The sequence below is a fragment of the Orycteropus afer genome, unplaced genomic scaffold (genome assembly GCF_000298275.1).
Source record: "Orycteropus afer afer isolate SDZICR_OR568_19922 unplaced genomic scaffold, OryAfe1.0 scaffold00030, whole genome shotgun sequence".
Classification (NCBI taxonomy): Eukaryota; Metazoa; Chordata; class Mammalia; order Tubulidentata; family Orycteropodidae; genus Orycteropus; species Orycteropus afer.
The window spans coordinates 3,776,376-3,802,001 of record NW_006921617.1 but is presented as its reverse complement, the minus strand read 5'-3'; the positions used below and the strand labels follow the sequence as shown (position 1 = coordinate 3,802,001).

At 39.0% G+C, this 25,626-nt stretch overlaps 1 protein-coding gene across 1 annotated transcript in view; it reads right to left on the bottom strand.

Moving 5' to 3' along the window:
- The window catches only part of CHST9 (carbohydrate sulfotransferase 9), a 407,635-nt gene that overhangs the window by 277,280 nt on the left and 104,729 nt on the right, over positions 1 to 25,626 (bottom strand). The gene's annotated exons all lie outside the window — the stretch shown is intronic.

Sequence of the window (25,626 nt, the reverse complement as noted above, 5' to 3'; positions counted from 1 at the left end):
GCTTTATATGCTATTTAAATTACCCTTCACTACTCCACGGAGTAAATGATAATTATTTCCATTTTCCAGTGAGGAAGCAGGCTGAGAAACTTTTTTTTTTTTTTTTTTTGGTAACATACATAAGATTAGACTTAGTGCATGGTAGGTCTAGATAGGAACTCAGAGATTTTTATTCTGAGATTTTTACCTAACTGAGCTGACTGGCTATTGTGATTAAGGGCAGTTCTTTAGAATGGTTAGTTAAGAGCTAAGGTTTGCAGTTCCCCTACTTAAATACCATGGGATATTAGGCACACCATTTAACCTCTAGAAGTCACCTCCTTTACAGGGTCACTGTCAGGGTTAAATTAAATGATGCACTTGATAGTAATCCCTATATGATCTGAGTGTATGAGGGGATAGCAGTTATAATGCTCATCCCTCAGTGCCTGGGACTTACAACATAGTGCATGGCTCAGATTTTCTGTTTAGGAATGTCGCATGTCAGGTGTTCCCTACCAACATATTACAATTCTTAATATTCTACAGATTAATAGCTTCACTCACACAAATGTTCTGAAGTTTAGCATCTCAGAGTTTCTTCATACTTTTACCATCACTTCCCTCTTGCCTCCTCTTGGAGTGTCCAAGGGAGAAGTGGCATTCCATTTCAGTAAATTCCTGTTCTCCCCTACTTATGTCCAAATACAAACTGCCAAATACAAATTGCCTTGATGAAACAAGTTGACATGGCAAAAACGCCTTGATTTATCAACTAGGATTACATGATACTAGGACCCAGGGTTCATGCTTCAAATCCTATCAACATTTTGGAGCGATTGGCTGCTATGGAACTGTCCACAGTCTGATATGATTTAAATAGAAAGGGAGAGCTGCTCTACAATTCAGATGACCTTATTAAAGAAAAAGACAAAGCACCTCACTGCCCTCAAGTCGGATCCTACTCATAGCAACCCCTCCTTGGGTTTCCGAGGCTGTATCTCTATAGAAGTAGATTGCTCATCTTCTTTCCAAGGAGTGTCTGATGGGTTTGAACCCCCAGTCTTCTAGTTAGCAGTCAAATGTCTTAGGCACTATGCCACCAAAGCTCCCTTTACCACAACTTACTCATTACAACACACAGTAGGGCCTTGAACAAAGTAACCTGACTTTTCTAAGAGTCAAGTGCCTCCTCAAATCAGATAATGAATACCATCTCTTAATAATCTGGAAAGATCCCTGAGTGACACAAACAGTCTACACCTGGCTGCTACTAAAACATTGCCAGAGCCAAGGAAGAAAGGCTTGGTGACCTTCTGTGAAGATGACAGCCAAGAAAATCTATGGAACAGTTTTAGTCTGTAACACATGGGTTGCCATGAGTCAAAATCCACTTGATGGCAATGGGTTTGGTTTTTGTTTTTTGGAAAAATTCCAAAAGAAATTGTACAGACGGAATAAACCAGATCTGAAAAGATTTTAACAGAATGGACATAGTGACACTTAACTGGGCCAATTGAAAGACCAACCAGTTTTAAATGGTCTACATTAAAACTGTAGAAATTGCATAGATGCTGTTTGGACAACAGTGTGAACCAGCTAAGGGGTTTGTTTTATTATTTATGCCAAGATTTATGCTGATGTCGACACAGTGATGTTCAAACATTGGCTTCTGCAAATATTAATGAGGAGCTTTTATGTGGCTGTAGGCTGTTATTGCCCTCCTGCAGGTTTAGATAAACTCTACTTGCTTTCCTGTCCCTTCCTATTTCATTGGTTGATAGATTGCTAGGATGCTTCAACTAAGAGGACCATTATGAGCATACTGACTGCTGTGAGTTCCAGGCGGTGTGTACTGAGATACCAAAACTGGCCCTTCAGAAACATATCGATACAGATAGACCTGGGCCTCTGAGGTTGACCATCTGCCTTGGCAGAGTGGCTAATCCATCTGCACTGCCGGCCCTGGGGTCCGCCATCCGTCAGAATGTGCAGAAAAGCCGAGGGCTTGAATGCCGAGATTTTCCCTAGGCTGACCCCCCTCTGCAAAGAGAAAGTAAGCTTGGGGTAAGAAACAACAATTTTTTATTGTCTTGGAAATTCTTAAGTATGGAATATTTTTCCCTCTCAATTTTCCCATTTAGTTTCACCCGAGAAGCACATAATTAATGTGACAAATGACAGTTCCTTCCAGATTCCGAACACCGACTAGGTGAATTAAATCTTAGAATGAACCTTTGATATTCCGAACCTCAATCTAAGGCAGTCATTTGTTGGCAGAGAAGTTTTTTGGAACATCTTTAGATGTTGAAGTCAGATTGGCAAATATAAGTACCAGTTACTGCCAGATCTTAAATGTCTCTGTTAAATAGGAGTGCTAGTTTTAATAATACAAATTTCAGCTACTGAATAAAGCAAGGTGGTATGCATTTATATTTTCCTTTATGCACTAAATATGTATCTAGTAAGCTTGTGTGTGAATAATTACTGTTAAGTGACAGCATATTCTAAATGTCTTTGAAGTGTTCATTATATGAAAGAAACTAGAATGAATTATTTTGTAAAATAATCTTTTCATAATATGTTTATTTGTTCCTGTGATACATTACAGATGACCATATATCAAGAGGTGGAGTCTAATTTCCTTGCATTTGGACAGGACTTATAACTTGCCTGACCAATAAAATAAAATAAAATAGAAACAGTGCCTTGCCAGTTTGCAGGCCTAAGTCTTGAGAATCAGGCAGCTTCCACTTCCTGTCTCTTGAATTTCTTGCTCCTGGGGAAGGCAACCACAATGTCAGAAGTCAGACTACCCTGAAACTATCATGCTGTGAGGAAGCTCAAACTAACCACCCATAGAGGCTATGTAGAAAGAGAGATGCCTGAATGACACACGACTAGCTCCTACCTGTTGTAGACATGCCAACCCAGGTGCCAGATATGTGAATGAAGAAGTCCTGGAGTGGATTCTCCAGCTCCTCCTACCTCAGCTTATGTCATTTGGATTAGAGACAAGCTGCCCAGCTGAACCCTTCCCAAATCCCTAACACACAAAAGTGCAAGGAAAACAAATGTTTTATGCCACTAAATATTAGCATAGTTTGTTACTCAGCAATATATAGTCAAAATAACTCCTGTTTTCCTATGAGAGCGTGTGTGTGTGTGTGTGTGTGTGTGTGTGGTCGATAGATAGATTTTTTTTTCCTTCTTCTTAAAACAGGGGCCACTTAGATTCCTTTTTTCCTAAGATGTTTTGCTCAATACTACCTATAAAAATGTTCCATCATCCAGCACTTTAGTATCTACACTTAGTTCTTTACATGTAAAAGCAGAAAACTTATTATTAGTAGTAGCACAGGTACAGCGTAATATATGTAGGTTAAGCAATAATTTGGTTTTATAAAAGTATCATATATTACCCTGTGTCGAGTTTAGCGATCAAAAGTAAAGTGGAGACTTGCCACTTAAGTCACACTTTAGAACTTGTAAACCATCAACTGGGATACTCATTTGAAACAACATTATTTAAATATTCATTTAGGCCTCTAAAAGTTAATCATTTATGGTTATAATTATATGGAAACCCTCTGAACTGAAATCACTGGAAAGATTCAACAATAATTTTTTCTAAGTAATTAAAAATAATCTCATTTTCCCTGGGCAGATTTACTTTTAAAGGAAAAATGAGTGGAACCTACAATGAATGAAAGGAGCCCTGGTAGCACAGTGGTTAAATGCTTGGCTGCTAATCAAAAGGCCAGTGGTTCAAATCCACCATCTGCTCCAGGGAAGACAGATGTGGCAGCGTATTTCCATAAAGATTCACAGCTTTGCAAACCCTATGGGGCAGTTCTATTCTGTCCTATAGGGTCACTATCAGTCAGAATTGACTCAACAGTAGGTATATTGAATTAAGAGCTTTAATATTATTTAAGGTTAATTTTCTGTATGAAGGCAACAAGAGGAAACATTTCATTAAGAAAGAATGATATGAGTTCAATCAGCAGCTTACACTTGTGAAATCAGAGTTGGTTCACTTTAAATAGTAATTTATTCGGTTAATGGACAGACCATCCTGCCAAGCTTTTCATCTGTAGAAAACAAAGACATTTCTTTGCACTGCCCTTCCATGCTCTTAATCATCATCTCATTAGCTTGTGGAGATAGCTGGTGGAGGCCAGAGGTGAGCTTAATTTTATTCTTTGAGATGTCAGCACAGTTTTCATTCAGGATAGTACCCATTTTTTTGCCTTTTTTTAATCTTTTTTTTTTTTTTAAAAAAGTCAACATACTAATGTTTTCCTTCACATTGACCTACATCAAAGGTCTGGGCCTTACAAGAGTCAAGGAAGCTTGTATTTCACAGATTGAGGGAAGAAAATGAGGAAAGTGGGTATTGATTTATTGCTTTCAGACTTTGCAGAATATTTTGTAATCTTGTAAAAACTATCTTCTGTAAACATAGTTGACTACATGAGTTTACTAGAAAAACTGTTCATTATCTAGTGCATTTTGTGTAACAAAAGAGCTCACCAACACTGGGCTACATAGAAGAAAGCAAAAAGAGAGCAAGCATTGTTAAGTGCCTGTCCCATGACAGGCAGAAAGGTAAGCATTTTATGTCTGTACTACTATAGCCCTGCTGAAGCAGTGGTTAAGGGCTTGGCTGTGCAACTGAAAGATTGGCAGTTTGAACCCACCAGCCTCTCTGTGGGAGAAAGATGTGGCAGTCTGCCTCTGGAAAAATGTGCAGCCTTGCAAAGCCTAAGGGGCAGTTCTACTCTGTTCTATAGGATCGCTGTGAGTCAGAATCAACTCGACAGTAATGGGTTTGGTTTTGGTCTGTCTGGTTTTACTGCTATTGTAAAGAATAAACAACAAACTCAAAGGGTTAGTTAGGGATGGGGGCCTGAAATGTGTAGACGGGTCAACTGACATGGCCTGAAGTGGGTCTTTACCTAACAATAGAGGGACAGAGTAGAAGACACTTCAGGACGGAAGAGAAATAAATATCATGTGAATGCCTAAAGCAATAAGCTATTTTCTGGCAAAATCTTTTATTAGTGTTCAGTGTAAGGTGCTGATTTCAGAGACAGTAAGACACTAACAATGCAGCGGGCAGACTCTTGTGATGTAGTCCACTCAGGACGGCAGGAAGCAGGGCACCTCTAGAAGTGAGCGTGGGTGGGCCTCAGGAGGGCATATGGGATATGGAGTAGTCTCCCAAATCTTCCTCATCCATATTCAGCCACAGAAAGCTTAGGTTTACACAAGGCTAAGAATCTGACATTACCAGGGAAGGAGTATAACTTTATTGCTTTGTCTACTATTGCAGACATTTGAGCACTAAACACACTGACATGTCTACTCCTTTTTTTAAAAAAAAAAAAATCTTACATGATGTATTTTTTTGGGGGGGGGAGTGAAAGTTTACAGAGCAAATTAATTTTCCATACAGCAGTTCATACACATTTTGTTTCATGACAGACTGCAATTCCTCACGCTGTAACGGCGGCTCTCTTCCCACTTCCTCCCAATAGTTATCTCTTCCCTGTGTCCTTCTTTCCTATGGATTCCTGCCCCCTGAGCTATCTCCCTATGCAAATACTGGCCTACTGTTCTCCCATGATTGATTGTTCTAAGCAGTATATCTACCTGATGCAAATGTTAACCCTATATCCTTGTCTATTGTTTGTCTGGAAGCCACAGGAGTGAGTTCAATTCCAGACCTGAAGGGTAACTAAGAGCCACAGTCTTGAGGATCTTACAGGCTCTATCAGACCAGTAAACCTGGTCTTTTTTATGATTTTGAGCTTTGTTCTACATTGTTCTTCCACTCCATCTAAGATCTCCTGTACTTATCCCTCTCTGAGTGGTTGACAGTGGTAGCCAGGCACCATCTTGTTCTTCTGGCCTCATGGTCATATAGGCTGAGGTTCACATGGTCCAGTAGTCCCTTGGACTAACTGTTTCCATGTGTTTTTGGTTTTCTTCATTGTTCTTTTCTCTGGATGAGGAGAGACCCATTGTTGCATCTAGAGGGCCACTTGCAAGACTTTAAGACCCCAGTCACTACTCACCAAAGTAGGAACAATGTTTTTGTGTAGTATGTTATGCCAATTGAGCTTGACATCCCCTGAGTGACATGTCCACTCTTGCTAATGCTGGTACTCAACCCTCCTCTCACATGGCACAAATAAAGCATGACTGGTGTAAACAAATCACCCTGGTCCCATTCGTCTTAGTTAAGGGCCATGTGACATTTCTGGCCAATGAGACGAGAGGTGACTTCTGTTGAAGAATGCCGTTAAAAAGTTTTCCTTGTTGATAAATGGAGAGAAACATCCCCCTTTTCTTCCACTGGATGTTGTCACATCTGGGTGTGAGGACTGGAATACAAGGAAGGAACCAACACATCCCAAGGATGACTGATGGGAACACACTCCAATTACTTAAATAAATAATTAATTCCCCCGAATTAATGCACTGTGGACTCACTTAACTCAATATTTATTATGAGTTATTGAATCTTTTACCACCACTGATCTGTCAGTTTGTTGACTGTGGTGGCTTGCATGTTTCTGTGATGCCTCCAGTATTTCAAATACCAGCAGGGTCACCCACGGTGGACAGGGCATCGTGCTGGTAAAGTGAAGAAGAAAATTCTCACCAAGATGGACTGACACAGTGGCCACAACAATGGGCTCAACACAGCAAGAGTTGTGAAGACAGCGCAGCACCAGGCATTGTTTCATTCTGTCATACACAGGATGGCTAAGAGTGGGAACTAACTCAGTAACACTTAACATCAACAGCAACATTTAATCCTTTAGTGTTTGAATTAGGGTTTTCAGTTACTTGGAGCTGAAAGCATCTTACATTTTACTTAGGCCGATCACAAAATAGTATCATTTTATGTTAAATCAACTAGGAATAAAACCTGAAGGAGAGAGCATTCCCTTTAAGACAGTCTCAGATTTGTGGGGGTGGGAATACTCCCCAGCTGGGGACCACACTTTAGAAATGCTACATTTCCCCTCTTCTGGGCACATCACCTGCTATGGTGGAGGCCAGGAGATTGTCCACAGAGTCTGTGCCCTGGCTAGGCCTTGCACTGAGTATCTATCCCTGCAGAATCCCTTGACTAAACAACCCAAGGCCCTTGAAGGGCCTACATCAGTTCTGGAGGGGGCAGCAGACTGCCTCATTCATCACTGATGTGTGGTCATCAAGGACCAAAGGGTGTTCAAAGGATGGCTATTTGGAGAGAGTGGATAGGTCTTGCATGTTTGTTCAGACAGATCCCAAAGCACATGTATGAGGCCCTTAACAGTACATGATAGATCTGGAGCCTGAAAGAAAACGTGGCCTCCATTAGTTCTCTTGCCAGAGGCCCAGCAAGTAGAGTCAGGCTTGCTGTGATATAAGTGCCATGAGTAATTCCTACAAGAATACAGGAAGTAACTAGACATGTGAATAGTCTCAATAAATTCTCACAACAATTGAAAGGGAAAGAAAACGAAGGCATTTTTGTCCTTAGATTATAAATGAGTAAATGGAAGCATGGAGAGGTCACCTTGTCCAACGTTTCCCAAAAGTGTTAAACCAAGGATTTGAATTCAGGACTTCCAAAATCACACTGTTAACATATCATACTCCCAAAGATTTTCTGTGGGTACTTGCCAAATTTCTGTATGAAACTGATTTAAATAATATTGATTTAAATTACTTATTTTTATTTGGACCATCTCCAATTTCTTATCTTGAAAACACTTAGCAATGCACACTTTAAGGGAGGGAAAAATAAATAAATGCAATCAATTTTCGTTATAAATGATCATTGTTAAATTTATATCTTTAAAACTAAAATAAAAAAATTTCTTCATACCGTACTGGTATAAACTAAAGTGGGTCAGGGTTAGCCCTTCCTCCTAGCATGATGCTATTGGATACAGACAATCCACAGTCATTTGTACAAAATGTTCTCTGAAGTCTTTTGGAAATGGGTCAATTCTATTCTTTTTCCTTTGTTGTGCAAAATAAGTAATTTTTTTTATAACATTATTTGAACTGGCTGCTAACATAGCCCCAATCTGTCAGTATGATTTTAAACTCTCCGATTCATTATTTGCTATAGATCTTTAAAAAGTTTACAGGTGATTTACTATTCTCTTTCTCTTTCTCTCTCTCTCTTTAAATTGAAGTTTCAGCCTCCAGTTGAACCAATTATATTTAAATCTGGGTGAGGGAAGAGAGAGTGTTAGGTCAGGAAGGTTGTGGGTGTTTGTAGTACTGTCTTCCCTCTTTACTGGAGTAGTTCTAGAAAGGAGGAGACACAATGACACCATGAACAATCCACTTAGAATCCCAGAGACCCCTTAAAAGATTTCTCTCAGAATCCTGAATTTCAATAGGATACAATTTGACGACATTTTTTTTTTTTTTTTAAGATTCTGCTGTGACAGTGCTAAATCTTTTTTGGGGAAAAAAAAATCTAGGGAGGCTGATCTCAATTCTTGACAAGGTGGTTCAACTCCTGGAACAATGGTAACAGGTAGATACCGAATAGCATCATTTCACTGGATGAAGAAAATGTTACAAAATTCAGATCATAGACTTGTAATAGATAAGCCTTACAGTGAAAAATAAAAAAGAATGCTGTGTTTGAGCCCTGCCAACATTTTCAGGGAGACAGCATGGTGGGGCCAGGCTGCTGCCTCTGGCTTCCAACAATATTCATCCATCCAGACGTCGCCACTGTGATTAGCACAGTGTTCCTTGTGATTCAGAGCAGTGACATTTTTCTAGTGGAAAATACTATTTGGAATTTAAATAAAATAAAATGGCAAGACTATCTTCAACTCAAGATATTTCTAAATCCAGATTTTGTTCCAGGCATCCAAATGATGCCCCCATGGATGGGTGAACTATTCATCTAAAGAAATGTGGTTGGTGCGTATGTTTTGGCATTTAAAAAATATTTGACAGAATTGCATGTGGCACCATTCACTTTTGAAGGAAGCAAGAAACCCAGAGGTTTCTTCTGTGAAGCTGCTCATGCCTCTGGTGATGTTATGCACTCTCATTCTCTGGCTAGCCCTTCCTCAGAGACTTCACTTAATCCTATATTCAAAAGGACACTGCTTGGGGTGAGGTTGGCACTCTGGGCACACACTTCACCCTATAATACACATACAATCTGAAATCGATGGTCACAAGCTTGGGGCAGGAGGGGAAAGGCCGGGCCTGCTGGGCTATTTGTCATCCCAAACATTTCAAGTTTCACACACTGTCTCCTTAGTAGGCCACATGGGGATCTATATCCCCTGGCACAATGTTTAGTTTTGGTGCATATAAATAAGGGCTCTAATGTATAAACTGGAAGGGACAGAAAGAACAGTCACAGCCTGGAGCTTTTAAGTGGCAGAAAACTCTTCCATAAACATCTTAATATTTCATCTTTAAGACTTAATAGTTTCATGTAATAGAATTAAAATGCATACACATTAAATAACTTTGCTGAGTGAAGGACATCTCACAGCCAGCTACAATTAATGTGACTTTGGTCTGCTTTCAAAGGCATGCAAGGGTCTGTGAGGTGGGTTTTTTCCCCCCTAATTCTAGGAAACCAAGAATTCTAGATGTATTATGTGATTCTGTTATTTTTTCATAAGTATTGTGTGAAAGTAAACATGTATTAAAATATCACTGTAATCAAAAGGAAAGTTTGTTATTCAAAATAAAACAAATAGTTGCCACTTTTTGTCTTCTGGGGAAGCAACAGAATGCCATGTGTAGGGAAAATGGTTCTTTAGGAAAATTCCTGAGTGCCTTAATAATCCAGTTTGCTTATGAAAGTAGGACTCTTAGTACAATTATGTTGGGAGGCTGGAGACAAGGCAAGGTGAATTCTTCTATATAATGAAATAAGAGGAATTGTGGAGTTGTTCATTAGTTGTTCATTAGTTCTCTTTTCAGGAAATGCCAACAAATGTTTGGAACCACAATAACCACTTATTTCTAACTCCAGGCTATGCTCAACTCCATTTGATTGACCTCAGTGTCAGTAAGTTCATTAGGCATAACAACACTGTATGAGGATGACATAAGTTTAGGACCCACATGTGAGCTGACAGAGACTAGAGTGTGTGCCACTCTAGGAGCCAAAACATGGAGTAAGATCAAGAATTTGATGTAAACAAAAAATGGGATAGATGGTGACCAGAAGTAATTACAAGCTCGGTCAATGGTGGGGGGTAGGGGTTTGGAAGACATTGGAGTTTATACAGGGTAGGGTATAGTCAGGTTATTTGGATATTTTTTAAAAAATAATCCATATGACTCAAGAAGGGTAGAAGACCTTTGGTTTAACTATGAAGGAAAAGAAAAAAAGGAGAGAATGCTGTTACTCATCTATCATTGTTCTGCATTATTTTGAATATTAATTGCTAGGAGGTAACATGGGAAAGTACAAGGAGAGCTTACATTTGGATCCTTACTCTTCCACTTAATATTTATGTGACTATAAGTTACACTAGCAAGATGCTCCCTTGTCTGGACTTCCATTTCCTTATGTCCAAGATAGGACAATAATACTAAACTGGTAGGAGTCCTGGGGTGGCACAAATTGTTAAGTGCTTGACTATAAGCTGAAAGGTTGGTGGTTCGAACCCACCCAGAGGGGCATGGAAAGACAGGCCTGGTGATCTGCTTCTGGAATGTAACATCCTTGAAAGCACTATGGAGAAGTTCTATTCTGTACACATGAGTAGGAGTAAATGGACCACAAGTAACAAGAACAACACAATTACTACAAAAATTTTTAAAGTGCTGGATATTATATATTCTTAATAAATGCTGAATCTGAATTTACAATTTTCAAGCCATAGCAAAATGAAAATCAATATAATTCTCACATCTACCAGGATGATGACATTAACACCAAAATACCTAAGTCATTCATGTACCTCATAGATTCATTATTTAATATCTATAATTTTATGTAAATGTAGTTGTCTTCTTTCATTAATTATCTTTTGTTATACATTCCAAATTATTTCAATTTATCACATGCATTCATTTGGTTATTAAAAAAATAAAGCCACTTCTATAAAGATTAACTAATAGTTCTAATTCAATGTTGTAAATATCATGACTTCCAGGAAATCACCAAGTTCAGTAAATATCTTTAAGTCTTGTTAATGATTATGCCAAATAAAGTCTTACATTTCTGCAGTAGTTTCTGTTTTGCTTCTTTATGATCTCATTTGGTCTTGATCCCTCTAATCTTTTTTATTTAAACAGAATAGTCTAGATTCAAGATATTAAATTCCAACCATGTGGTTCAATTTTCTAGTTGCCTTCTTGATAGTAAAATGGTATCATATATCATTGCACCAAAACTAAAATAACCAAACTCGCTGCCATTGAGTTGATTCCAACTCATAGCGACCCCTCCTTGGGTTTCCAAGGCGGTATCTCTATGGAAGTAGATTGCTCAGTCTTCCTTCCGAGGAGTGGCTGGTGGGTTTGAACCACCAGCCTTCTGGTTAGCAGTCAAATGCCTTAGGCACTATGCCACCAGAGTTCCTGTCATTGCACCACTTAATCAATATCATCATAGTTAAAACAGAGTTTCAGATTCATGTACTCACCTATGGGAATGTCTCTACTTGGTTATTTGACTGCTAAACTGTACTGACACTTTACCACAACAGACTTCTTTCTGAAATCCATTCAGTTCAATTTTGTTTAGAAGATTAAGCATCTCTTTGGAGAGCAACACACCTAGATCAAAACTGACATTGCATTAAATTTACAGGGTGATGCTTTCTGGTTGGTAATTATGCTTTAATAATATTTTGTGGCAGTAACAACACACTGCTGCATGACATTTTCCTCCTCTTTAGAAATTTAAAAAAAAAAAAAAAGAAGAAGAAGAAGAAAAAGGAAAAGGAAATACAAAGATTTTCTGTAGCAGGGTCAAAGGAATTCAACTACTACCTCAACTCTGTCAATTTCAATGGAAGAACAGTACTCAATACATGGTAGGTAAGGTTATGTGTCAGCTTCCGTGGGCCTGGTTTTGAGTGGCTGGATGTAGTTATTCCCCATAATGAGACTGGTAATCTACCCCATGATGGAATCTACTGGAGCAGCTGAATAGCTGCCTTAGGGATGTGGTCTGCTTCCAGTATATAAGAAGAGCTTTGAGGAAGGTCTCTAGTTTTTGGCACACTGGGACCCTGCATGTAGCCAAGTCTTCATTTAGCAGGCTGCCATGTTTCCTGCTGATCTTGGGACTGTCTCTGGACTTGAACTAGTGGCCTGGTGTGCTGTTTAGTAATACTGGGATTGTGTCTTTTTACTTCTTGACTTGGGTTTGCCAGCCTCAGCAGCCAGTGGCTCCCTGCATTAAGAAAAGCCTCCAGCTTCAGTGGGCTGGGAGCAAGAGGCAGAGTTGAGCCCAAGGTTGAGGGGGTTCACCCAGCCCCTAGAGCCTGGCACTTTGAACTTCGAATTCTAGCCTCCAAAACTGTTAAGAGAATAAATTCCTATTTGTTCAAGCCACACATTTGTGGTATTTTTTTCTGTTAAAGAAGCACAAGAGAACCAAAAGAGAAGGCATTGCTTTTTCATTTATCTATTTTTATGAAGAAGTGGATTGCTTTTAGAATCTACAGCCCTGCTCCCTACTTCTCCCTCTGCTTTTTAACTCCTATTTTATAAAAAGGTGCATAGGGTGTAAGACTTCTACTTCTCTCTAGACCCTGTGCACCCATTTTTAAAACAGGATTTAAAAAGCAGTAGTTATTGTGAGTCGTAGAATGTTAAAATTCATATATTCAGATTGACAGGCTGTTTGATTATTCTAGGAATACTTATCTAGTTTTTACTTTATTAGGCTCCTCCGTCCCTCAATCAATTTGTTGCAGCAATTCTAGCACATGGAACAGGGAAAGGATACCAAGTCAAAGCAGATGCTTTTTTATAATCTGCGAAAAAACGGAGGTTTTGACTACCAGATACTATATTCCTTAAGGGATTTTTTTTCCACATGATTCATTATTCCTTCTTCCCATATACAGCAGACTCTCATAAATGTTTCCTTCTCCAATTCTGTCCATATTCATTTCCACTTGGATATTGGTGCTTTGTATAGTGTCTTATCACCAATTCATCATAGGGAGGGAGAAAGGAACTGGCAGAGAAAATTGGGAAGGGAAACTGTATGGACAAAATTGGAGGAATAAAGAAAGCCAGGGATAATTTTTTTATGAAATACAGTTATGGTCACTGCGGTAGTTAAGGTTGTGTGTAACTTGACTGAGCTGTGGTCTTGAGTGGCTTGGTAGCTGGATGTAGTTATTCCCCATGATGAAACGGAATGTGGTATAGTCAACTCCATGGTGAAATCTGCTGGGAGCATCTAAATAATTTCCTTCAGGATGTGGCCTGCTTCCAGTATATATGGAGAAAGTTTGAGAAAGGTCTTTAATTTTTGGAACATTTGAGTCCTGTGTTTGGCTGAGTCTTCATCTCCAGTTGCTGGACTTGAACCAGTGGCCTGCTGTGTGTCTGCCAATCTTGGGATTGTTCCTGGACTTGAACTAGTTTCCTGCCATGCTGCCTGCTGATCTTGGGATTGGGCCATTTTACCTGCTGATATTGGGTTCATCAGCCTCAGCAGCCAGTAGCAGCATGAGTGAGAAGAAGCCTCCAGCTCCAGTGGGCCTGGAACAAGAGGCAGAGCTGAAGCCCAAGATCGAGGGACCTTCTCCCAGCCCCTAGAGCTGGCACTCTGAATTCTGACTACTTCTAGCTCCCTAAACTATAAGAGAATAAATTCCTGTTAAAGCCATCAAGTTTTGGTTATGTTATAGCAGCACTAGAGAATCAATAACCAAGACAATCACTTATTCTTAAAAATGGCTCTTGGTCATTGAACAAAGTCATGCCACTTACACTATATGAAATATTATATTGGCTTATCAAAGGTGGAGAAGTGTTTAAACTTGGTCTAAAGATATTCTGCTTCTTTTAGATCTATAAATGAATACAGTGTATGTAAATTAGTACCATTTCCCAATAGTCCATCACATCAAACTCTCCTTTATCAAAACCTCAACATCCTTCTTCTCTTCCATTTTTATTTTAAGTCTCTTTTAAAATCACATTCCAGGATCAATTCAACTCACCTTTTTATTTGAATGATGGATGAAGATGCAATAAAATACATGACTATATGCATTTCACAAATAAGATACAAAATTTCACAAGTACACAATCAAAAGTTCATGGTTTCTAACCTCAAATAGGCTCTCAGGGCTGCCTGGCAATCTTTTTATGTTTCCTTAGTTAGTTCTCTTTCTTATCCTTCATTACAGGAATTTCATACCTTCTCTTTTCTCCACAGGTTTCTTATTCCACCACATACCTGCTTAACTACCATCCTATCTTTTACTTCAAAGATTAAGATCAACTTCAAAGTTCAAACGGACTTTCTTTTTAAAATTCTGCTAATATATATTTGGCCACAAAATCCATACCTCTTTCTCTTTGTCAGAATGGAAGAGCTATCCCATTCCTATCTAACAATAAGCAGATGAAATAACTTTGCTTGCTGACAGTGAAGAGGACTTGAAGCACATACTGATAAAGATCAAAGATTACAGCTTTCAGTATGGATTATATCTCAACATAAAGAAAATTCACTTCACAATTGGACTAATAAGCATCATCCTCATAAGCAGGGAAAACATTTAAGTTGTCAAGGATTTCATTTTACTTGGGTCCACAATCAATGTTCATGGAAGCAGCAGTCAAGCAATCAAACAGTGTATTGCAAACCTGCTGCAAAAAGTGTTAAAGGGCAAAGATGTCATTTTGAAGACTAAAGAAGGCCTGGTCCTAATCATGATGTTTTTCAATCACCTCATGTGCATGTGAAAGGCACACAACCAATAAGGAAGTTGGGAGAAGAATCAATGGTTTTGAATTATGATGTTGGTGAAGAATACTGAATATAAGATGAACTTCCAGAAGAATGAACAAATCTGTCTTGGAAGAAGTACAGTCAGATGCTCCTTAGAAGTGAGGATGGCCGGACTTCTCATGTACTTTGGATATGTTATCAGGAAGGACCAGACCCTGGAGAAGGACATCATGTTTGGTAAAGTAGAGGGTTAACAAAAGAGAGGAAGACGCTTAATGAGATGGATTGACACAGTGGCTGCAATAAAGGACTCAAACATAGCAAGGATTTTGAGGGTGGTGTGGGACCAAGAAGTGTTTCATTCTGTTGTACATACGGTTGCTATGAGTTGGAACCAATTTGATGGCATCTTAAAAACAATGTCTAAGGTTATTCTGGACCCCAAATCCTGCAGGTTCCCCAAATTATTTCCATTCTCTTCTATATTTTCAAGTTTGTTCTTCACTGTATTCTTTCCACTGGTATTTAAAGAAGATGAAGTCTCTGCTTTTTAATAACAAAGCAAGCTCTCTGCTCTTCATTTCATCCCAGCTACTCTCTTCCCTCGCTCACTTCAATCATAGTGAATACTTGTGAGAGTTGCCCATTTTCACTGTCTCCACTTGCTCACTTTCCACACAGGTTCAATCTTCAGCTCACTCCAACTGTCTTCTGTTCCCACTACTTAAGTGATGCTGTTCTTATAAGATCAACAGTCTCTCTTTGGGTATATCTAATGGAAGGATTTTCATTCATCCTACATCTTCTCTGGGCAACATTTATCAATAGTGTCCACTCCTCCTTTCTTCAGCTCAAATAATATGACTTTCTTTTGGTTTTCTTTCTACCTCTTAATAAATTCTTCTCGGTCTTTCCTCATGTTGTTCTTCTTTTGCCCATTCCTTAAATCTTGTGTCCTTTAAGGTTCTTATCTAGACTCTTCTATTTTCACTTTTCATATTCTCCTCAGACAACCAGATCCATTCCCATAACTTTAAATATGTTTTAAATATCAGTGACTCTAAAATCTCCAACTTTAGCCCAATGGTCTACTTCCATTATCTACTGAACATCTCCATTTATTTGTTTCAAAACATCTAAAATTGGTGGCTATGGGGAAGAAGTGGGAGGAGAGCTGTTGAATTATGGGAGATTACAGTCAATGTCATGAGACAAAGTGTATGTGAACTACTGTATGGAAGATAATTTTGTTCCATAAACTTTCACCACATCACATAATTTTTTTTTTTAATCTAAAATTGTCCCTATTCCTGTATTTTCTATCTCAGTAAATGATACTATTATCTACCCAGTTGCCGAAACCAAAAAGGTGGAACTTTTGGCTCCAGTTTGGCCCCACTCTCCTCCTTATTTTTCATGCCTAATTACTCTTGAAGGAGCTGTGGTGGCAGAGTGGATAAGACACATGACTGCTAACCAGAAGGTGAGTGGTTGAAACCCACCAGCTGCTCCATGGAAGGAAGATGGGGCAATCTACTTCTGTAAAGATTTACAGCCTTGGAAACCCAGTGGGAGTCTCTATGAGTCAGAAACAACTTGATAGCAGTGAGTTTATTTGTAATCATTCTTAAAATCCTCTCCTTGTTTTTAAATAACTATTAAATCCTTCCTCTTCTCTTTATTCAAGCAACCGCTATATTAGTTCAGTCACTCATGTGCTTTAATATAGCTTATGGTTCCCTAATATCTTTACAGTTCTAAAAACAAAGATCCCACAAGTGACATTGTCTCTTTCTTTCTCTGGTATCATAAGTCTGTGAAACAACTACAATCATATCTAAGAATTTATCTTATAAGTCCTGAACATATGGGAAAACAGAAAAAAATATCATTTCTTAAACAATCAGAATGACAGAACTGTTTTTCCCAAAGGCCATTTGTATTCCCCACAAAATCAACACTCCTTTACTGAACATAAAGTTTCGACAGCCTGTAGATGCCTGCCGTTATGCAGATACCACAATCATGCCGCTGTAAACTACTGAACATACTCTAGAACATCTGTTGAAATCATATGGGCTAGATGCAGTGAGAGTCCAGTATCCAAATTCCTGATACATTCATTCTCTGTGACTTTTTTTATTTTTCAAATAGATCTGTCTTATATTGCTACAATGCAAAACAGCTAGAAGCAGGACATAAAAATGAAGATTAATTAGGTATCTGGACAGTAATTTGGGGGGATTAACTAAACTTGGAAGTGAGCACCATCAGATACAAATTGCAACAAAATTAATACTGTTATAACTTAAACATTAGTAAGCCAAGCAGCAATGTACTAGTTTGTATTTGAGACCAGGAAAAGGTTGAAAATGAATTATGTCAAGAACAATGAATTAAATAATGCAGGAGAATACAGCCTAACATTTAAGCAATAGTGTCTTTAACATGTTGTGTGATTTCTAAAACATTAATTTCATAGGAAAAAACTCCAACTCAAGCACATTGCCTGCTTATGTTTGGCACATAGGAGTTAGTTCCAGAAACAATCAGGATAATGTCCATTCAAGAATTAATCAAATAGTGATAGCTGTCTTAAGTTATATTTAGGGCTATCCTGTACTAAATCTTACTATCTTGCTACTATCTGCCTAAATCTGACAATTAATCCAATTGATCCTAGTAATTCCTCTCTCCAAAGCATCTAATACAATGCAGAGGGCTTAGTGCACTTTAGAGGGTTCCACACTTGGTTTAATGCTCTGTTGTTTAATGCTCTTAATAATGTTTAAACAAGGGGCCCATATTTTGCAACAAGCCCCATATATTATGTACCCAGTCCTAAATGGGAAAATGTAATAAGGCATATCTCTGTTTCTGTTCATTGTTGTTACTCTTAGATGCCATCAAGTTGAGTTCCACTCATAGTGACCACATATGACAGAGTTGAACTGCCCCATAGGGGTGTAATCTTTATGGGAGTAGATTGCCAGGTCCTTTCCCCACAAGAACGCTGGGTATGTTTGAACTGCCAACTTGGTTAGCAGCTGAGCACTTACCCATTGTGTCAGAAGAGCTCCACATCTCTATTCAATGGGAAGCATAATTTTTATCATGTTTTTAAGCCTTACGGTCTTAAATGCCTTTCTATTGCCTACCAAATACACTTCAAACACCTTAGCCTGTCATTCAAGACATTCCATGATATGGTTCCGATCAGGGATTCTATACTTAGCTAACCTGACTCTACTCTTTCCTTCATTCATGCTTTTTTTCAATGAGTATTTATTTACTAAGGCTCATTAGGTATGTTAGGTATGCTGTTAGATCCTCCAGTAAACTGTAAGAAAGAGCTATGAACTTGTCCTAACCAACCCCACATTACCTGCCATTTCACAAACATCCCTTGCTTTCTGTCAGCCTTGTTTTTGCCAGTTCTTCTGGTCAATCGCTGATGTGTTCTCAGATTCACTCTCACCCTTATCCTGCTTTTCCATGTATTACAGCAAACTAAATTTCCCAGGTTTTCTTATACCCTTTGGTTAGTTTGGCCAATCGTAGGTACCAGTGAACGTCTGGAGGACAAACAAGGAGATTAGGCAGGCTGTCTCCCACTGCTCAACCTCCACCACCACCACAGGCTCCTATGGAACTTCTTGGGTCCTGTCCCATTCTGCAGCCCATCTCTCCATGCTACCCTTTCATGGTGGGAAGCTTCTGGCTTGGCCTCTGGCCTCTAGCAACACTGTTTCCTTCCCATGTCCTTCCAGCCCCTATGGGGGCTTTCTGCTCTTGCTCTTCTTGGGGGCATTCACTGTCAGATTCCTCAGCAATTATAGCACCTGTGTAACCAAACTAGGTTCTCTTTTCCTCATTGGATCCTGTTATTTTCTTCTGCAATATGCCTCCTCTATATCTATTCTTCCACCATTGATACATGTCAATATTTCTTTCTTCTTCAGGGCACAAGTCAAATCCACCTTAATAAAGGTTTCCATGGTTTCTTTCCCCAGCCCTGAATTGTAAAACTGGAAATGATTTTGACATAACCTTTGAAATCCACTGACATTTTGCTTATAGTTCTCTCGTGATTCTTAAAAAGTTTTAATTTATTTGATGATTATTTATGTAAGTATGTTTATTCTCCTTGATTACAGAGAACATGTGAGCTAAGATGATGTCTTATTCATAGCAGCCATTCAAACATACTGTTTGTTGTATTCCTCCAACTATTCAAAAACTTTAATTTATTGCTTTTTTTTGAGAAAATCAGAATTCCCATTAACATATCTGCATTACTCATATGAACACAGTGTTGGGAGATTAATTGCCAGGACAAAAAGGACTGTATATTATTCAGATAAAAAGACACATCATTGCTTGAGGATAAATGAATAATGGACAAGCATTAATATAATAACCAAAGTCCTGGGAGGGAGGCTCCATCCATATTTTCATAATTCTAGAACATCTTCACAATTAGTGTAACTGGCCTCTCAACTTGCCCTTCATCCCACCAGACATGCACCTATATACAACAGTTAATCATGAACTGGGTTTCTATGTATTATAGTCCTCTACAATTGAAAATGATGCTATTCCTACTTACCATTAAGTGTGGCTGTCAGGATGAAAACTAACTCAATAGTTATTTCCATATTGGCCAGTGTGAAGATTGTTCTTTGATTAGGCTACAGCTGGGCTTTTGAGAGGCAGTAACTGTTTGCAACTCTAGCTTTTAAACTAATAGCAAGCTTGCAAAGTCTTTGTTCAGAAAAACTATTCCTCTGTGTATCACAACGTGCTGGCTTCATCTCCCTGTGCCTGCCGCTTTCTGAAAGTCCAAAGTGAAGCTCTGTTGTTTGAAGTCAGACTGTAGTCTGTCTTAAAGCTTTCCTTCTGGCATAATTGTTGGTGATTTCCTCACTCCAGGACACTATACATCCAGGGTTGTTAAAAACAATCTCATTATTTGCTTGTCCCGGTAGACTTTCAATGCATATTGAAGACAGACCACCTAAATGTCAAAGGGCTTCTTCTTAGCAATTGCTGGACAATACTTACCCTAGCAAATGAAGTGGTTTAAGTTAATAAGGGAATGTGTGATGTGCCAGACGTTGAAGCTGCAGGCCTTGGTGTGCTGTGTAGCTGAGATACAGCCTGAACAACCTGTCTCACAGACAGACCAGTCCTGTTTAGAGGGAGGACTCCCTGGGTGGCACAAATGGTTTAGTTATTTGGCTGCTAACCAAGATTCCAATCCACCCAGAGGCATACAGAAAGAAAGTCCTGGTGATGTATTTATGAAAAATCAGCCATTGAAAACTCTGCAGTCGTGCCAACACAATGAGGTTGCCATGGGTCAGAATCAACTCAACCGCTTAGAGAAATGCTCAGACTCACTGGAACCCAGATCCACAGTGATGAGACCCAGCAAGGTGAGCCAGCCTGTCAGTGGGCAAGAGTCCCTTTCCTAACATATCATGAAAGGCTTTTTTGCTCCAACCCAAGCCTTGGCAAAAGATGCTGGCCCAGTTTATAACTTTAAAGTAACTGACGGCATTAGCAAGTGACAGCTTTCTACACAAAGTGCACTTACTGCTCCAACAAGGGGCTCTCTTTCTGTTTGAGAGGTCCAGCCCAACTTTGCCTAGATCCTTGCAACTTGAAGTATGGGGAACAAACAGCATCTAGGAGTTCATTAGACAATGAGAAGCTCAGGCCATCCAAGATCTACAAGTCAGAATCTACAATTTAACAAGATCCCCCAAGTAACTGGTGTGTACAATGAAGCTTGAGATACATTGATCTACATTACCAAGTGGCTAACTCAGAAATAACACCTGAGCCTCCTCTGACTGGCAACGGGACCACCATGCTTGTCAGTGACTATCTAGCTAGATGAGAAATTGGGGATTCACGTTGACCTCCCTCATAAAATACTGAGATCTCTGAGCAGCAGGGGGCATGTGAGCTCAGAGTGATCTGGAAGAGCTTAGAGTATGAGTATTACAGGACATGCTTTATTTGCTTTCCAAACAAAAAAGCCAAACGAGTTGCCACCAAGTCAATTCTGACTCATGGAGAACTCATGGATCACAGAGTGGAACCATGCTCCACAGGGTTTTCTTGCCTGCAATCTTTACAGAAGGTCACCAGGCCTTTCTTCAGCATACCTTTAGGTTGGCAAGGGCATGTATGAGTATCTAGCCAGAGTGTAAACACTGGTGCAGAGACTTTCCATGATCCCCTCTGGAGACTAGCACAGCACTGAAATAAAGCTACTGCTGAATTAATGAGCTAGGTTAGGGCACGGTTAGCACACAGCTGATGGGCAGGGTGGGTCCAGGGTCAAAATGTGAAAGTACAACTCTCAGACTGAGTAGTCCTGACTAGAAGAAGCGAAGCTAGTAAGATATACTGAGGTGGCATCATGAGCTTGTACTTAGTCAGAAAAGGGTAAACTCAAGGTGTGACAGAGACAACAATGACGAAGTCTAGAGAGAAGATGCCAGTCAGACAAGGAAGAGCCAAGGGGTAATTAAGAGGCAGGGGCTGCTTTCAAAAGAAAAAACACCTAGGGGCTGACATAGAAGAATTTGGCCAGATGGAGGCATTCTGTGGGACTGAAGGACTCCGTCACCACTGCTGTTTGTTCACACTTGCTCTCTCTGGGGTCCTGCTCTTTATGAAGGTATTTGTGGCTTCTGACATCTGTCTGTCTTTAAATAGTACTTTCCTCACTTTTCGTGACTAAATGTATTTTTTCTGTGTATAAAGCACTGCATCACAATTTCTGTTTCTCTGGGTTCACATTTATTATCTCATCTTTTTTTTTTCTCCCCAATTTAAATTGTACTCAAAAGCACTCTATGAAGAGGTACAGGTAGAATTCATCTCCGACAAGTAGAAACGGAGCAATCACTATGATGCAGAACACGTGCCCCTAAGGTAGTGTACTTGGTGACGATGTTAATAGAACACATATTCATACTTCATCCTGTTGTTGTTGTTATGTGCCGTCAAGTCGCCCCGACTAATAGCGACCCCTCCTTGGGTTTCCGAGGCAGTATCACTATGGAAGTAGATTGCCCCATCTGCCTTCCGAGGAGTGGCTGGTGGGTTTGAACTGCCAGCCTTCTGGTTAGCAGTCAAGTGCCTTAGGCACTATGAAACCAGAGCTCCTTACTTCATCCTAGCACTTTTGAATATGACATCTAGTTGTTTACCACTCCTGTCAAATGTGTGAAAGTTTATGAGACTAACATCCTTAAGTTAGGAAGCCTGAAAACAACCTTCTCCCAATGGATATGCCATTTTGAAAGCTGATTTACTTTGGCCAGCTCACCAGGAAGGAGCTTTTCACAAATTCCTTTTATTTTGTCCTTTATCATTTACTCAAAATATGTAACTCCACATTCATATTACTCATTCAGTAACTGATAGCGACTAGAATGACTAGCACAAGCTTTTAAACAAAGACAAAACTATAAAAATGTTTTCAAGTTAAAGAGAATGACTTGTAACACAATAAGCATTTCAAAAATAGCCTGGGGGTAAAAATTTTGTGCGTTGTTTGTAGAATTGAGTAAACTGGAATCTACCAATGTACTCCTTTCTCCATATGGCAAATTGTGACTTTCTTTGGGAACTAATTACCAGAAACTATTTTCATATACCTGACCCACTCCCACACCTATTCCTTAACCTCAACAGAGGGCTATCTGCCTGCCTCAGGTAAGAGGGTCGGGTAGTTTGTGTCCTGAGGTTGGTATTCTACTTGTTATGAATTCCAGGACTAACTTGTTAAATCCTAGGAGATCAAAGCATAGATAATGTAGTTTTCTGTTCTCAGCTTTACAAAAATAATTATTATTATTCTGCTCTTAAACATACTGCTGGGGTTAAAGAAGAGTACACTGATAATATATCACAGATTGAACACCTATAACATGGTCATTGAAAAGGAGTAATAAAAATAATGCTTTAAAGGAAATGTTTCCCTGTGACATTGTAAATAATTTTTAAAAGTTAGAAAGTAGAGATTATAAATCAGAGTGATAAAGAAAAATGTGATCCTAAATTAGTGCAACAATTGCCTCTTTCACTAGCATCCATTGCAATTTATGGGAGTTGTTTTTTGTTCTTCGGCTGATACATCTCATTAGTTGCAAGGAGCTGTACTGGGGGACTGATGTTTGTCACACTCAGTTTGAAAACGGAGTCCAGCCAGAGAGCAAACATACTAAATTTTCAGGGCTCTACCAAATCCAAATAGTACACACACACACACACAAAGAAAACTGTATTTCCAGAAGGATACCAAAGAGAGGGTCAAACAAACTCTGGGCTGCCAACTGGTCTTATCTAAAAAAGTGTTATTCATTCTCCTTCTTAGCCTCTGATTCAATGTTGAGAAAATACATTCTATCTGATTCCAAATAGTCTGACAGTCATACAAAGTGTACAATTATCCATTTATAGGTAAAGTTCACATGAACACAATTTATAGGAACACAATAACAAGCATAATTATACCAGGATTGCTTTTTGTTTTCAACAAAATATAAAACTCTCATTTTTCAGGTATCAATTACATAGAAGGAAGGATTTCCTCCACTCACAGACTCTCACAGGTGCAAAACTTTTTAATGTCTCTTAGTAGAGATGGAAAAGACTGTTCTTAAATGCACAGACTGAGAATGACTCAAATTGATGACAAACCACCTGGCCATTTAAAGATCTGCCAGAATTAGAGATTTTTTTTTATGGTACATAAAAAATTGTCATGGATGTCTGAATTCCAGGAGCAAACTGTTAATTCTAGGAGATCAAAAAATTTTAACAGATACGCATTTGCCATGCCCCTTTGACCCAGCTCCTGATAAAAATGCATAGTCCACAGAGCTGAAACAGAAGTAGCCATTGCAGGTTGTCCTGCTATGGTAACATAATTTACTGTGTCATTATCATTGTTCTTGGGTTCCTAACTTCAAAGCACACTGTATCTAGGTGATAAATTATTGAATCTGACATTTCTCAACATTCATGAAGCCCTCTGGTCAAAGGGCTAGGCTCTCTTATTTAAATGCATCATTTCAAGAAAACAGGCTCTGTTTGAAAAGGATTAAGTCCTGAGAGTTTAGTTAAAGGAGACAGAATCAGAAACTTTAGGCTCTCTGATAAGATACGATTCAGAAGCACTAACTCTGTCCGGTTGAATTTAAAGGGGTCAGCTTGTTTTTTAATGTGTATGTATGTGTGTATTATATATATTCATATACACATATAAATGTGTGTGTGTGTGTGTATTAACCAGTTCCTGTCAAGCCAACTCTGACTCATCGTGACAACATGGGTGTTACAGTAGAACTGTCTTCCACAGGATTTTCAATGGCTGTGATCTTTTAGAAGGAGATTATCAGGCCTTTCTTCAAGGTGCCTCTGAGTATGTTCAAATCACCAACTTTTTGGTTAGTAGTGAGTGCTTAACCATTTGTACCACCCAGGGACTATACACACAAACACACACACACACAGAGGCATGTCACTTTGGGAAGCATGTCAACTTTTCACGGCTCTCTAAAGAGCCATTTAAAAATTATTTTCAAAAAGAGAACTCACTGGGACACTTCAAACAACTCGGCACAAGCCTCATAAGTGAGCCTCAGGGCACGTGCGGGCTGGTGTGGCAACCCAGAGCCAAATGCCAAGGAGCCCCTAAGCCTTGTACTCACTCTGTGTGCCAAACCAGTTTTTGTGTTAACAAAACATGCCCAGGACGTGCATCCTGTCTGCAGTTAACACAAGGGACCCCTTGCTGTCCTCAGAATGACCTTGTAAATTTCATTACATTCAAGATGCGAACCCTTTGTGTAAGCTCTGAATTATATGTATCTCTATTCCAACCAGAATCAGGCCATTAAGGTGTCTGACAGAAAACTCAGTACAGACGTTGTTCCACAGTTTCTCCACACAATGGGAAAAGGCAAAAAGAGCTACATACTCAGGGAAGGAAAGTAAGCTGAGCAGGGAGGATAACTGTTCTTGAACAACACATTTAGCCTTTTGGAGAGGTGATTTGTCAAATGGACTCTAGTGGCTTTAATACATAACATAACTGCAAAAATTGACCAGGGAATTCTCATTCTACAGGAAGAGGCAGCCCATCTATGTTTCACACCATGTTCTTATAAGGTGCATAAAATTCTGAATTTATAGCTTCACATGGTTCATTTAACCAGAAATCCAGACTTTATTGACTCAGTGTGGAAACTTGGAAAAAGTTTTTGTTGTGGTCATAGGTGCTGAAAGTGGTGTTTTTTCTTTTTCTTTAACAATGTTTAAATAAACCACATTGATAGAAGACAGAGAAATAATTATAATTTTAATTAGAACACAAATGAAAATCAAGTAAAATGCCAAAGGGCTAAAATTATGATTTGAAAATTCTTCAAATTCTTTCGGAATGCTTTGAGACAAATATACTTGTAGATATACGATATTACAATTTTCTTGTGTGTTCACTTAGTTTCTCTCAAAAAGAGTATAGCTGCTAGACAAACAATCCAATTAAAAACTGGACAGAAGACATGAATAGACACTTCACCAAAGAGGATATTCAAGTGGCCAACAAACATATGAAGAAATGCTCACAATCATTAGCTATTAGAGAGATGCAAATCAAAACAACAATGAGATACCATCTT